The sequence below is a fragment of the Schistocerca serialis genome, chromosome 6 (assembly GCF_023864345.2).
Source record: "Schistocerca serialis cubense isolate TAMUIC-IGC-003099 chromosome 6, iqSchSeri2.2, whole genome shotgun sequence".
NCBI classification, from domain to species: Eukaryota; Metazoa; Arthropoda; class Insecta; order Orthoptera; family Acrididae; genus Schistocerca; species Schistocerca serialis.
Genome location: NC_064643.1, coordinates 93,854,929 through 93,869,431, shown reverse-complemented (window position 1 = coordinate 93,869,431; position 14,503 = coordinate 93,854,929).

Sequence of the window (14,503 nt, the reverse complement as noted above, 5' to 3'; positions counted from 1 at the left end):
AGCGACATTGAACATATGTTAAAACGATGCTTCAAAACAATTTAAGTACGTCGGTCTCTCATGATGGTAGTTAACTACTACTAAAGTGATTAGCTGCATGTGTGTCGTGACACTACCGGCATATCTCGTGGACTGCATGTTGCTACCATATACGATCGTGCTCGCCACATTGATCATTACATGACGTCTGCTAAGGGGACTGAAATCGGTCGTGTTTTAATTTGCCATCATCTCCAGGAAGACAGATACTGCCGCGTGTCACACTACAATGTCAGAGTCAGTTACGGACTGCTTCTACGTCAGTCACGTCACCAGTGAGACAACCAGCCCCACCCACCCTCTACCTCTGTGCTGTGCCCACCCTGAGCACTGTGGTTGGCGATCCTATCTGTATCTCCCCTCTTTGCAAACACTGACGAGCTATCGTAAACCAATATACGTAACATATATAAGTAAAAGAACTTATCTGCTATTATTCGGAAAGACTTGGTACTTACATTTCAGTAGAGACAAGGGAGTCCCACCACCCACGAGTGTCGCGCGAAAAAACTGCTCAGCGATTCACTGTTTTTATTCACATACTTATTTGGCCGCTGGGTGTTAACAAAACATATTTAATGGTTGTTGCACTGACCGACATAGTTTACATTGCAATTTTATAATAGTTTAAAGATTGTTCTTCATGTATCCCTAAGCGCGACTTAAAGTTAAGGTGAAAATGCAGAGACTTGGTAGATAAACGGTGGTTTTGATAGAAACTACGCGGATGTTCCTAGCTCCTCTTTCGGTTGTCTTTTGATATCCACCCAGAGCGTTCCAAAAATCTAGGTAGGATGACGTGCTCCGCTGTGCCTGCCTACCAGGGCATTATCATAATAGACGTGCGTAGACAAATTCCTGCAGTGACTAAAAATGTATCAAGCGTTATCCGCTTATCAAGTGGTCGACACCGGAAAGTTCGTCTGAGGCACACAATACGAAAATGCCATACTTTTTAAGCTGTACAGCTGTGACGTGTAACACCTGTTCCCAGCGTGATGGAAACTATATTAGATGTTTGACGTTTAAATACTCTAGCTTGAGAGATTATGGTTTTTAGATGCAGGACGATGTACTATTCTATAGAGTTGTTTCTTTGCCATTGCAGCGACTATCGAATTCTTTCCATTCCAGTAAAGGGTGCTACTTCAAGGCAGAGACAGCGTCAGTCGTATCAATGTACAATAACGGCCACGTCCTGTCACACTCCACTGTACCACTTGGCTTGTTATTTCATGCTGTGTGATAGCGGTGTGTCCTTTAAACAAATATAATTGTGGACGTCTATATTGTAGAGAAATATCGCTTATACTTTGAGGTCCATTCCTTATCTTCTAGTAGATCTACAGTACTTCTAGAATCAGTCACTATAAAGACGACGTCGGCGGCAGTTTAGACGGACAATGAAGCCTTCTTCGTCGCTTACACTTCCCCAATACAGAATCTTTTTTCCGCCAGGAGTTTGCACATTTTCCTAGCTTGGTACCTCCGCAATAAATTGGCAAAGATCGATATTATGGCATGATCTTACAGCATGCTGTGTGAGTTCTTTGTCTCGCTTAGTAAATAGTTCAATGCACAACACATTCGTTAACTAGACGACGATTGTATAATGCCACAGTAAAGCATAAATCAAACCAATACCTGTGATGCTGCACTCACTATGACGAGTAACTGTCCAACGTCGTTTGCTAAGCATTCAAGATGTAGGCTCCTCGTCGGTTGTCAGTCAACAAACGGCGCCAGCAATTTAGCCGAATTATAGGCGAAATTGTGAAAAGGCCTAGCCGACCGGTCGGTGTCGTTATAGTCCAGCACTTCCTTGCGAAGACTAGAACTGCAAAGTTAATAACAGCTGGACTATGAGCGGTTTTGTTCTTTCAGACAAAGAGACTGTTTATCCCTCAATTCAGTCAAAGAAGTGTCATCCTCAGATTAATCGAGTAAGTATACAGGCACACATTAGTTCTTTTAGAAACATGCTTAATGTCGTTACAAGCATCCTGTATTTACCGTATACAAAAGGGGACTCACCACTGATCCGTGTAAGAGGCTGCTATACCACATGCGGTGAGTGTTAGGTTTTGTCAGAAAGTCTAATGAATAAACTTGATTTTGAAGCAAATAGTTAAGCTTATCGGTAATAAAGCCTGGAATAACTATCGCGTGTAATTTGTTAACTAACACATTTGTTTCCACTCTGTCTTCAGCTTCAGAGATGCTGCAACCCGGGACTGTTAGGAAAGCATTCAGTGTCGTGGACTTCCGGACCCTGGGCGTTCCGACCTGTTACGTCAACATCGGGTTTCCGAGGACAAATATTTTAGCCGTTACTATACCGACCGTCAATGACAGGTTAATAGTGCCGGAGCCTCTGCTGACCGTTTCTCAATAAGGACAGTCCCTTTCACATTTGTCCAGGACTAGGACTGGCTAATACAGAGGCATGCTCAATAATTTCTTTTTGTTTTGTTTCTGACCTTTTATTTCCTTTTTACTCTCACTTTTGTTTCTTTCTATAACATTACTGGATAAAGCCATCATCATCATTTCAGTTGGGCCTTTGTCCCACTTCAACGCGGCGTCGGCCTTGTGACTATGTATTTGGCAGTGTGAGTGTCGGAGGGTGGCGGGATGTCTTTCCTATCACCACCGCGAACCCCCCAGGACGCAATTAGTGTAATCCAGGTGTCTGCATCTAGTATAAGCCATGCAAAAAATCCGAATACTTTCAAATGTAACTGATGCGGGACGTGGGGACTAGCCCAGTATTCACCGCCTAAGAATCACATCCAGGCTCGCCGGCATACCGGCCCTCGTCAACCTGGGGCCTGAGTGTCGACTCGAGTCCAGGAAGCAGCGGATTACGGCTCTCGGCTAACCTGGCATGTCAACATTAACAAACTGATTAAACTTATCATCTTATTGTATCTTACTCAAATTTTTTTATATGAAAGCCATGATTTCAACTTTCTTATGTCACCCAATTCGTTATTGAAATATCTTTTTACCTTTTGTCCACATCTATCTATATTTATTTCTCTTCTGAAGGGGTGGGCTAATGAAATACTTTTTAATTTCAAATGTTCCATTTACTGCTTCCTCCTTCATACGTTCTCATGTTTTTGACTCATTGGGGAGTTTACTTTCGTACCATACGCCAACATTCGACAGAATTAGTGGTCCTGTGCCGCTGGTTAAAAACATTTTACATTTCAATTGGAATACTAGCATACTGATTGGCCATATAGTCAGCTAACTTAATTACCTTTTCTCCACTGGACATTTTCTCCATTATTAATAACCACAGCCACCCGGAGTTTTGTTAAGGAGCAAAATAAATAAAACAGGATATCCCTTCGTCTCTTCTTCTGTGATTTCGATGTCAACGTGTGGCGAGTATAGTTGTTTGAATTGTTCCAAAAAACTGTCAGATGACTCCCCCCAACCTCACGAGCTAGAATAGTTTCCTTTTCATAAAGAATTTTCCTAGCTTCTATACAATCGAACACCAGGATTACTTTCTCAAAAACGGGGCCATCGTCAGTTTTCAAGATACTGTTACCTCAAGTCAGTTTCATAACGTCTTCGCTCAGTTGAATCTCCAAACTAGTTCCAGGGTTTTTGGTCGTCCCAAAAGCTTCCCTACTTGCTTTACACAATGAAATCTTGCTGTTGTCGTAATTTGGGCTACATGGGTCGAAATTAAAACTTTGTCTTTCAAATCTTGCAATCCCTCCCTAAAAATTTTGGGAAACAAGCACTGTGTTTTCTTCGTTAACTCCTGTCCTGCACTTACACATTCCTTTCTTACATTGCAGATCTGCTCTGTCAGGTGGGCATTATCATCGCTGTTCAATCATGGTCCTGTCATTTGCAATTTTTAAATGCCTCCTACTCACCCTGTTCGGAATTAATGCACAAGCAGTTTGTCGAAGCATCACATTTTCTGTATGCCCGGAAGCGGTAACTAACCTCCAGAAGGCATACCTTCCCTTTTGTCGTAATTATTTTCACTGCCCACCCTACATAGAATTCAAATAACTTAGGCCTGTGGAAGTATAAAGGAACAAAGGCTGCCGGCGAGGGCACTGCCACACTAAAGGTGGCACCACTTCCGCAGCTGATGAACAACTGGTGCAAATCAGCAGGAGGCTCCGGTCGGGGAACCCACGGTACGAAAATGCTTGGTCGCAACTCCCACACTACCAAATGGCATTGCCTTACAGATCTGCGTCCTCCTCGGCTCTACCGCAACGATGGAACTGTTTAACACATCGTACACCATTAGGGATGACAGTCCGTCGCCATATATTAAGACATGGGTTACTTCCTTGTCGTCCACTTCTCCGCCTACTTTTAACGAATGAGGAGAAACATGCTAGACAGCAGTGGCATCAAGGAGTGTATTCGGTCGAATCCAATTTCTGCTTGTATGAAAATGGTGGCCGCATTCCCGTCACTGCAGCAGGGTGGGGGGGGGGGGGAGGGGGCAGCATCACAGTGACCGCATTCACACAAGACAATCAGCGCCCACTCAAGGCCTTGTGGTGTGGGGTGCTTTTGAGTGCAGCCACAAACCACAGCTGCTGTGTGTCCAGGGCACTGCGGCCAGTGTGATCTACGTCAGAGACATCTTGTGAACCATTGCTATACCATGTCTGCACAACATACCAGATGCCATTTTTCAACAAGACAATGCCCGATCACATGTTGTGGTGCAATATCGTATCTTCTTAGCATCACCAGATGTTCTGCTTTTGCAGTGGTCCGACAGATCACCAGACTTGTCGCCAATTGGAAAACTGTGGGGTATGGTGAAACGAAAGGTGTAGTGCTGTGCCCAATTACCAATCACCAGAGATGAACTTTGGAGGCAGGTGAATGAACACGAATGGCTGTACCAATGGACGGCATTTGCACCTAATATGCGTTGATGCTATCATGCATGGAACAAATTAACAGGACCAATGGCGAAACACGTGCCTATTCAATAACAGGACACATGCTGAACTGAGGTGACTCAATTGCTAATCATTTCTACAGAACAGATTAATGTAGATTTCCTGATACTATGAACGTCCTATCTCTAGTCGTTGAAGGTGTTTTGATTGCTCTGAACATGAGTATACAAATGGTGGGTAGCCATTCTAAGAGACGAATTAAGCTAGCACCTCATTTTTCTTATGTCCTTTGAATAAATGCTGCTACAAAATGCCAGCACATTTTGAACAGCTCGAAAACACGGTCATATTGGTAAAATTTTTTGTAATGAAATGACGAGAAACCTAAAACTGGTGTTGAAGTGTGCACTTTAATTGAAGACATTATTGATTGAAAACAAGTGTCCTAAAAGAATAAACTCTCTTGCAAATGAGTCAGTCTTGTTATGCTTTTTGCTGTGAATGACAGATGTTCACAGACGCGTTTCGTCTTTTTTCATTTTAATGCACATCATTGGACTCTAGAATGATACAGTTGTGGTATACTTTTTTTAAATATGGATCTCGCTTTTCATGTTAATATGTGACTAACTATAGTTCTTCCTGTCTTCAGTGGCCGTAGGTGTTTCCTCTCATCTGGTCAATTGGAGGTCGCAGTACCGTTCATTTGACAAAACATGAGCACGTTTTGGTGTTGCGAACATTTTTCTTCCCACTTTTCTTTTTGTTTGCACTTGTTCTTCTGATGTACTATCAGTCTCAGTCTTCTGTCAGCTATATAGACATAGCACTGATGTGTCCATAGCTACTTTGAGTTCACTGTGTATCTCATCCTGTTTGGTTTGTTTACATACACGTACATGTTGCCAACCAAGCGAATTATATGCTGAAACTAATGCCTATCCGTTTCTGTTACTTTTATATCTGTCTTTTGTCTGTCTGTGTGTGTGTGTGTGTGTGTGTGTGTGTGTGTGTGTGTGTGTGCGTGTGTGAACAGGAGAGAGAGAGAGAAAGAGAGAGAAGATACATGCAAGGATTTCTTTTTCATTTAATTTGAGTTTTGGTTTAAATGTTTTGCGGAGACGTTCATGGACCAGTGAGTGAGTGGAAAGGGGGTTGGAAGGCATTATTGTTGTGATAATAGTCGTCTATTGAAGCAATCTCTCTTATTTTATTTATTAGCGTAACGAATTTGGTGTGTGCGCTTGATCGTTCAACAGGGTTCTCATTTGTGCTTTGGTTCTATGTATGTAGTAATTTTCTTGCAGTGTTATGAGATGTTTTTTATTGTTGCTTTTAATTATTTTCATGTCTTCTTCTCTAGTGGTTGGTTTGTGATTGTGTTCTCTTAGTTGTTCTGCAAATGTGGAGTGATTTGTCCATACTTTCAAGCTCTCATGTGTTTTTTGTATCTCACATCAAATGTTCTGCCTGTTTGTCTTATGCATCTCCCATTAGACGTGTTACACTGCAATTGAAATATACCTGCTTTCTGATATATGTCCGTGTTTTTTGTCAGTTTTGGGGTGTACTTTTTGATAGAATTGTCTGTTGTGTAGGCTATGTTTATTCCCTGCTTTTGAAAATGTTCGTGATTTCTGTGTGAGTTTGTGTTTATATGTCATTATGTGCCATCTTCTGTTTTCTCAGGGTCACCTAGGTGATGCACCCAGGCAACTGTGCAAGTGATATTTGAGATATGACGTAGTTCTAAAGTCGTCACATGTCACCAAAATGGTCTCAACCCCCTCTACCTCTCCGCACACTGCCCATTTCAAGCGTGAGGATTAAGCACCCACTTCAGTCGCTAATCTTGTTTAACAAGGACACTTAAGTGTGAGGCGTTGTTATGGAGCTGCACTGCATAGGAAGAGGATGTGGCTATCACTTAATAACAAATTATGTCACCTGAGTTCTATTTGTTAACAACAGTGTTACGTGACAGCAGCAGTGAACATGTCGAGTCAGATCTGTGAGTACTCTCATTATACCACATTTTACGTATTTTTCACCTATTTCCCACAACATTCGGGTTTTATAACGGGATGAATTCTGAAGTTGGGTAGCTTAGGGTGACAAGTCGTAGCCTGTGCCTATTTTTATAACGTCACGTCACATATTGGGTTCTATTTGTTGATAACAGTTTTGTATTAGCTGGAAGCAGCAGAGACTGCAGACAGGCAGATATGTAAGTACTCTTATTACTCCATATAATCCCACATTTTCCCAAATTTTACCTATTTTCACCTTTTTCCGGATTTTCTTGTGTCCAGTTACGCAAGATACACTACTCTCTCCCCCACATCGCGACGACGTCATGATGCTCTCAGGCAATCACAATGCAGTATGGGCTTTAACTAGGTATCACTGATATTGAAGCACACTTTCCCTTATAGTTGTGACATTGTGGAGCTGGACAGCATACGGTTAGTTTGTATTCCGTGTCTGTTTGTTAATAAAAAATTATGTTACTTGAGATCTATTTCTTTTATAACAGGTTAATATTTCGTCCTTTCAAACACTAGCAGAATCGTCACTGAGACAGATACGAAAGTAATCTCATTCACCCATATTTTATGAATTTTTTCCGTGTTTTACGTAGTTTTACACATTGTACCCAATTGTGGGAGCTATGTGTCAACATGGTATCAACATCGCCTCGCATCGAGACAAAACGTCCCGTCACATACGTCACGTCACGTCATGACGTCACATCACATTGCCGCACCGTGTCGTGGCACCTCGTGATGCGTTGCGTAGACGTCGCGAATTTGTCAGTCGATAACAATGCAGCATGTTGCCGATTTATTTGTCATTGCAGAGACACCACCCCATTACTTGTGTTGGACGTCATAGCGTTATAAATGAAATCATTCGTACAAATAGTCACGTCATAGAGAACTCCATACGCGCTACCGATTTCTAGCCAGATTTGTTTATACAAGACAAATACCACACAGTGTGGTGTCACCGCCAGACACCACACCTGCTAGGTGGTAGCCTTTAAATCGGCCGCGGTCCGTTAGTATACGTCGGACCCGCGTGTCGGCACTATCAGTGATTGCTGACCGAGCGCCGCCACACGGCAGGTCTAGAGAGACGTCCTAGCACTCGCCCCAGTTGTACAGCCGACTTTGCTAGCGATGGCTCACTGACAAATTACGCTCTCATTTGCCGAGACGATAGTTAGCATAGCCTTCAGCTACGTCATTTGTAACGACCTAGCAAGGCGCCATTATCAATTGCTATTTATCTTGTGATGCATGTACCGTCAGACCGATGTTCACCAATTATGGATTAAAGTTAAGTATTCCCGAAGCTACGAACTTTTTTTACTAGACTCAACTCCTTTAACTGATCCAGACCTCACGCCAGCCTGCGTGAACTTAACGCGTGCCTTTTGGCATCCTCCTAGTGGCTTGGCTGTCTTGCCAAGTCACAACACACAGCAGTAGGTAAAGAACCACTACATTATAAGATTAAGGAAATTCAATCTGAAATTCAACCCCTGAAGAAATTCAATCTGAAAACAAAGGAAGTAGGTTGCAGTACACTTGTTCGCCCACTGCTTGAATACTGCTCAGCAGTGTGGGATCCGTACCAGATAGGGTTGATAGAAGATATAGAGAAGATCCAACGCAGACCAGCGCGCTTCGTTACAGGATCATTTAGTAATCGCGAAAGCGTTACGGAGATGATAGATAAACTCCAGTGGAAGACTCTGCAGGAGAGACGCTCAGTAGCTCGGTACGGGCTTTTGTCAAAGTTTCGAGAACATACCTTCACCGAAGAGTCAAGCAGTATATTGCTCCCTCCTACGTATATCTCGCGAAGAGACCATAAGGATAAAATCAGAGAGATTAGAGCCCACACAGAGGCATACCGACAATCCTTCTTTCCACGAACAATACGAGACTGGAATAGAAGGTGGCTTGCGGAGTATGGATGTAGATGTAGATGTAGATGTTTGCTGATAAACTAACTGCCAAAAAAGTTTCGGTATAATCCTCTCCGGTCTGCCGCCAGACATTGATGCTACATCAGTTCTGGCCGAGAGATCTCCTCCTCACGTTAATAACGGCAAGCAGACCCCGACGCGTCGATGAAAATAAATAAGTCTGGCACACACTTAGATATCGGAGAAGTCGCCCCAGCATTCGCATATCGAACGAGTCAAGCGAGATGCTGGAGGGATGCCACTCATCGTGTGATTGTGACCACCACGTCGCGAATAAGAGAGCTCCGCATGTTTTCCTGACATTACACCAGACCATTTCCCCAGACGAGGTAGAGAGATTTGCACAACGTATGTGTAATCTTCTCCACCCTCGCTGCTGGCATAAATTGTGCTCAATGCTTCAGTGAGAGGGTATCCCGCCACAGAAGTGCCTGTCGTAACTCGCCGGCGTCTTTTCAGACAATCGTTGCTAACAGTTGAAGCGCCAAGAACTGCCCTCCCCACCCCATCATCCTTTCTCTCTGGACCACCTAGGCGAACCAGTCGCAACTCGCAGACGCTTAGACGCTCACCAGAGGAAATCGACCTAAGTTTTTGTACGTTTGTAGCAGTATAAGGTTTGTAGCAGTAAGGATGTACCAATACACGCTTCGTTGCAGTCAATCCCTTGTCGCTGTAACACACTCCTTATTAAGCCAAAGACTTCTCCAAGGCACCAGCAGCGTAATGCTGGACTTGTTGCTGGTGGCATTAATCCAGATGCTAGTATTATGTGAACTGAAATTGGCCAAAACTGTTTTTCGTGAAAAAAAGTACTGAGAACACACATATATAGTCAACATAACGTAAGGGAAAATAGAACTTTTACAGTTAGATGCTTTCCTCTCTGTAGCTCTGCTTTTTGTTAGTAGCATTAGGTGTCTTACTGTGTGTGCGTCTTGACAAGAGAGATATCGAATTCGCGTGATCCCCTTATAAGCAACAAGCAGCCCAAAGTCCGGATAAGCAATTAATTAAACGTAATGGATTAGAGTCCAATTTGGAAGTAGAAGTGTTCTTGAGATAATTACTGCCTACGATCATTAAAGCGAAGTGGTAGTGTGTCTGACTGTAAGTCAAACCTCGCATTTTGCCATAACACGACAGGTAATTCCTAAAAAACTTATGTACGTGATAGATAACTATTGATTCGGAGACCAATCGTAGGTAATACCGTATTACCATCTGCAATATGCAGTGGAATCGTAAAAGATCTGGAAGGGCGATGTTTCCACCAACCATAGCTGTGAGGGCATAAGAAATCTAGTTTCACAGACTTAATACTGTAGGAAGTGACATGGGGAGGTTAGATGATTTGAATCATTCGGCGGAGTAACTTTGAATTACACTGTAAGATTTGTTGTAAGCTTTGTTTCTTTGTGTAATGGGCCTCCACGTTAAAACACCCCAAAGGTGTTCTATATGATTCACGTCAGGACTCTGTGTATGCCAGTCAATTACTGTCGTGTAACCACCCCGTCATAGGCCGTGCATTATGAACAGGTGCTCGGTCGTGTTGAAAGATGCAATCGCCATCCCCGAATTGCCCTTCAACAGCGGGAACCAAGAAGGTGCTTAAAACATCAATGTAGGCCAGTGCTGTGATAGTGCCACACAAAACAACAAGGATTGCAAGCCCCCTCCATGAAAAACATGACCACACCACAACACCAGCGCCTCCGACTTTTAGTGTTGGCGCTACACACACTGGCAGATGACGTCAACCGGACATTCGTCATACCCATACCATGCCGTTGGAGAGCCACATTGTGTACCGTGATTCTTCACTCCACACAACGTTTCTCCACTGTTCGGTCGTCGAATGTTTACGCTGCTTACACGTAGCGAGCCGGCTATTGTGGCCGAGTGGTTCTAGGCGCTTCAGTCTGGAAGCGCGACCACTGCGGTCGCAGGTTCGAATCCTGCCTCGGGCATGGGTGTGTGTGATGGTCTTAGGTCAGTTAGGTTTAAGTAGTTCTATATTCTTGGGGACTGATGACCTCAGATGTTAAGTCCCATAGTGCTCAGAGCCATTTGAAACATTTGCACACCAAGCGAGGCGTTTCTTTGGCATTTACCGGTGCGCTGTGTGGCTTATGAGCAGCAGCTCGACCTTGAAATCCAAGTTTCCTCATCTCCCTCCTAACTGTCATAGTACTTGCAGTAGATCCTGATGAAGTTTTGAATTCCTAGCTGGTTCAAATGGCTCTGAGCACTATGTGACTTAACATCTATGGTCATCAGTCCCCTAGAACTTAGAACTACTTAAACCTAACTAACCTAAGGACAGCACACAACACCCAGCCATCACGAGGCAGAGAAAATCCCTGACCCCGCCGGGAATCGAACCCGGGAACCCGGGCGTGGGAAGCGAGAACGCTACCGCACGACCACGAGATGCGGGCTTTGAATTCCTGTGTGATGGTCTGCGTAGATGTCTGCCTATTACACATTATGACCATCTTCAACTGTCGGCGGTCTCTGTCAGTCAACGGATGAGATATGCTTGTACGCTGTTATGCTGTACTTGTCCCTTCACGTTTCCACTTAACTATCACATCGGAAACATTGGGCCTAGGGATGTTTGGGGAGTGTGGAAATCTCGCTTCAGACGTATGACCATGTTCGAAGCCCGAGATTTCCGGGAAGCAACCCATTCTGCTCTCTCACCATGTCTAGTGACTACTGAGGTCGCTTATATGGAGTACCTGGCAGTAGGTGGCAGTTCAATGCAGCTAATATGAAAAACATATGATCTTGGAGGTTTCCGGGATACTTTTGATCACATAGTGTAGGTCTGACCAACGTAATTATCTCCCTTACGCATCAGGAACGTATAAACTCTTGCCTACTTCTGCCACGAAGACAGTCACTCCCTCTTGGAATGAATAGTTATTCCGTGCGATCTCATATTTGATGTCACTAGACTCCCGAATATTCTTAACACTATCAGAACAGCCACTAAGAAAGTAATGCGGTCCACACTTGTTTGCTTTCGACCGAAAGACAGCCATCCATCCTACGTACAGTACACGGTAGAGGTGTCAGCATCGCTGTTTGGTGGCTCATGTAATGGGTTCCCATGTTAAACAATTAGAACTACAATCAAACAGAGCATAGACTCTGATCTTATGGAACATAGCACTACCACACAGATTACAGTATTTAATACTCCGGAAAAAGTCAGTTTGGACCTTACATAAATCTGTATTTGTGTTTCTAAAACTATGTAGGAAAAACACTGGAATGCGTTTTTGCCAGGAAATACGACCACTAAGAGCAACTGGTTTTTACTAACGATGATTATTCACTATAGCAGCAAAATACCATCGGATATTGGTCATTATGGCTACACTATCGATTACGCAAACTTTTAAACGTGATTGGACCCACACTACATTGTTTGCTCCGTGAAGTGTATGCGCCAGAGTCGTGAGTTGGGGGTGTAGCGTCCAACAGCAACGAACAACATTCACAGTGCTACGCAGCACACCAAAAACGCATACTTAGCTGTGTCCTCGGAGCTCAAGCACAGCGACGGCGTAATTTGTAAACCAACTGAACCCTCGCAAGTGGACGGCTACGGATGTCGCAGGCAGACAGGCAAATATAGCTATCTGACCGACCCTGATTATTCAGCTGTGTGACAGACAAGACCTCCCGTATAGAATCGTAGCGAGGAGTGGGCAAGCAATCGGGATTGTAAACATCTGAGGATCGCCGCCCCTAATTCCCTCTCCCTCTCTCCCTGTCTCTTTAGTGATAGCACATCCTCCTCCATGGTACATGCATCCTAGGCAGTAAACCTCCCTCAACTGATACCAATGGATAGAACAACCGATGAAAGTTCAATGTATGATAAATCGAATTAAACATTACACATACACCAACCAATAATACAACAGCTTCCTCACAAATACAGAATTAGCGGGAGTCCACAATTTCGTCTTGTCTCTCTGGAATGTTCCATCATTACACTAGTAAGATAAATGCGCTGTGGATCCCTCTAGCTACTCCTTACAGGTACTATCGACCGATGCAAAATGATGGTCAGGTCCTGCATAAAATGTCAGCTGGTCGTAGTTTATGATTTCTGCGAGAGGCCATGAATCAGAACGTATTAATGTCAGTTTAGAACCTGACACAGACCTCGAAGTTGTGGAGGAGAAACGAATTGTTTGGCAGTGTACAAGGGATGTTAGAGCAGAAAAAAACAATGTTTCAAACAACAAGACAGGGTCACAGGGTCTTGTGAGTTACAGCATAATCCGTGGGATACAATCGTCCTCCTACAGTACAGGGGATGAAACATTAAACTGGTCTGTGCAGTTGATTAATACCTCTATATTTAATAGCATCGTCACATGTGCTCAAAGCCTGCGCGCATGTGGTATTTGTTTTAGATATATGGTAGGAGAGAGACGCGGTTAACTTCTTATCGAGTTCTCTATCAGATGAAGTTAGTGGAGCGTTTATAGTTCGTAATTTTTGTCTGTTGGACGGTATAGAATAACGAAGATAGGATGTTGGGGAGATAGATGTGAATGTACGTGGATCTGTAGTACTTGTATGTAGTTTGGGGACGCACGAGAGTGCAGTAGCAAACATCCTTGTCCTTCAACCTGTTCCCGTTTCCATCGAATGGTCAAAACACAGTCCTGTCGCAGTAACGCAGCTTAGCCTGTTTCTACACGGGATACAGAAGGTGGTATATATAGTTTCCTCAGACTTCTACTCAGTTCCGACTTACATTGGAACGATCACATGCGCAAAGTTGCAGCGATGGTAGCGCAAAGTCTGAGGGGGCAGTTGCGGAATGCATAGGGACTACCTAAAACGAGGCTGGAAATATACTGCAGCAGATAGGTTCGAGAAAGGCGACTCATTTCGAGATATGAGAGTGCCAGAAATATGATTCACTTGTGACTGTAATTATTAAAGGACTTCTCCATAGGATCCAACGCAGGTATGTGCTTGATTGAGGAGACTTGATTCCAAATCCCAGACAGCATTTCTAGCGTATATCATAGCATTAGCGAACCGAAAAGTTACTATAGATTTCTTATGACATCTATCAGCACACCATCTACTGTTTGTGATCCTTCTCAGTTATCCGTCGCCTATAGCCCAGTGGACATATCACTGAACCTCTGACATGGCATCGAGACAGAATTCATTACAAATACTGGAGAAATGTCTTTTTTTCCCAGTAGGCTAAGACCAATTGTATGGTGTAGCTAGTTTTTGCGATTTCAATCCACCCTTGTGCATGCTATGCATAAAGTTGCGTAATTTGTGATTAATTAGGTAATTAGGATGGATATTTGTGTCAGGTGCCCGAGCAAAATAAATAAAGTACACTAACCTAACCTTCTCCTCCCGCATCTGGACAGTTTCCATGTGTTAGGGGGGTGAACTTGGGCTTCCCATTCAGTAGATTAAGGTTTCGAGTCGCTGATAAGTTGCGTTTTTTTAAGTGCACGGAGTGTTTGTGCTCTGAATTATTTTCGGGTGTTTAAGCGTT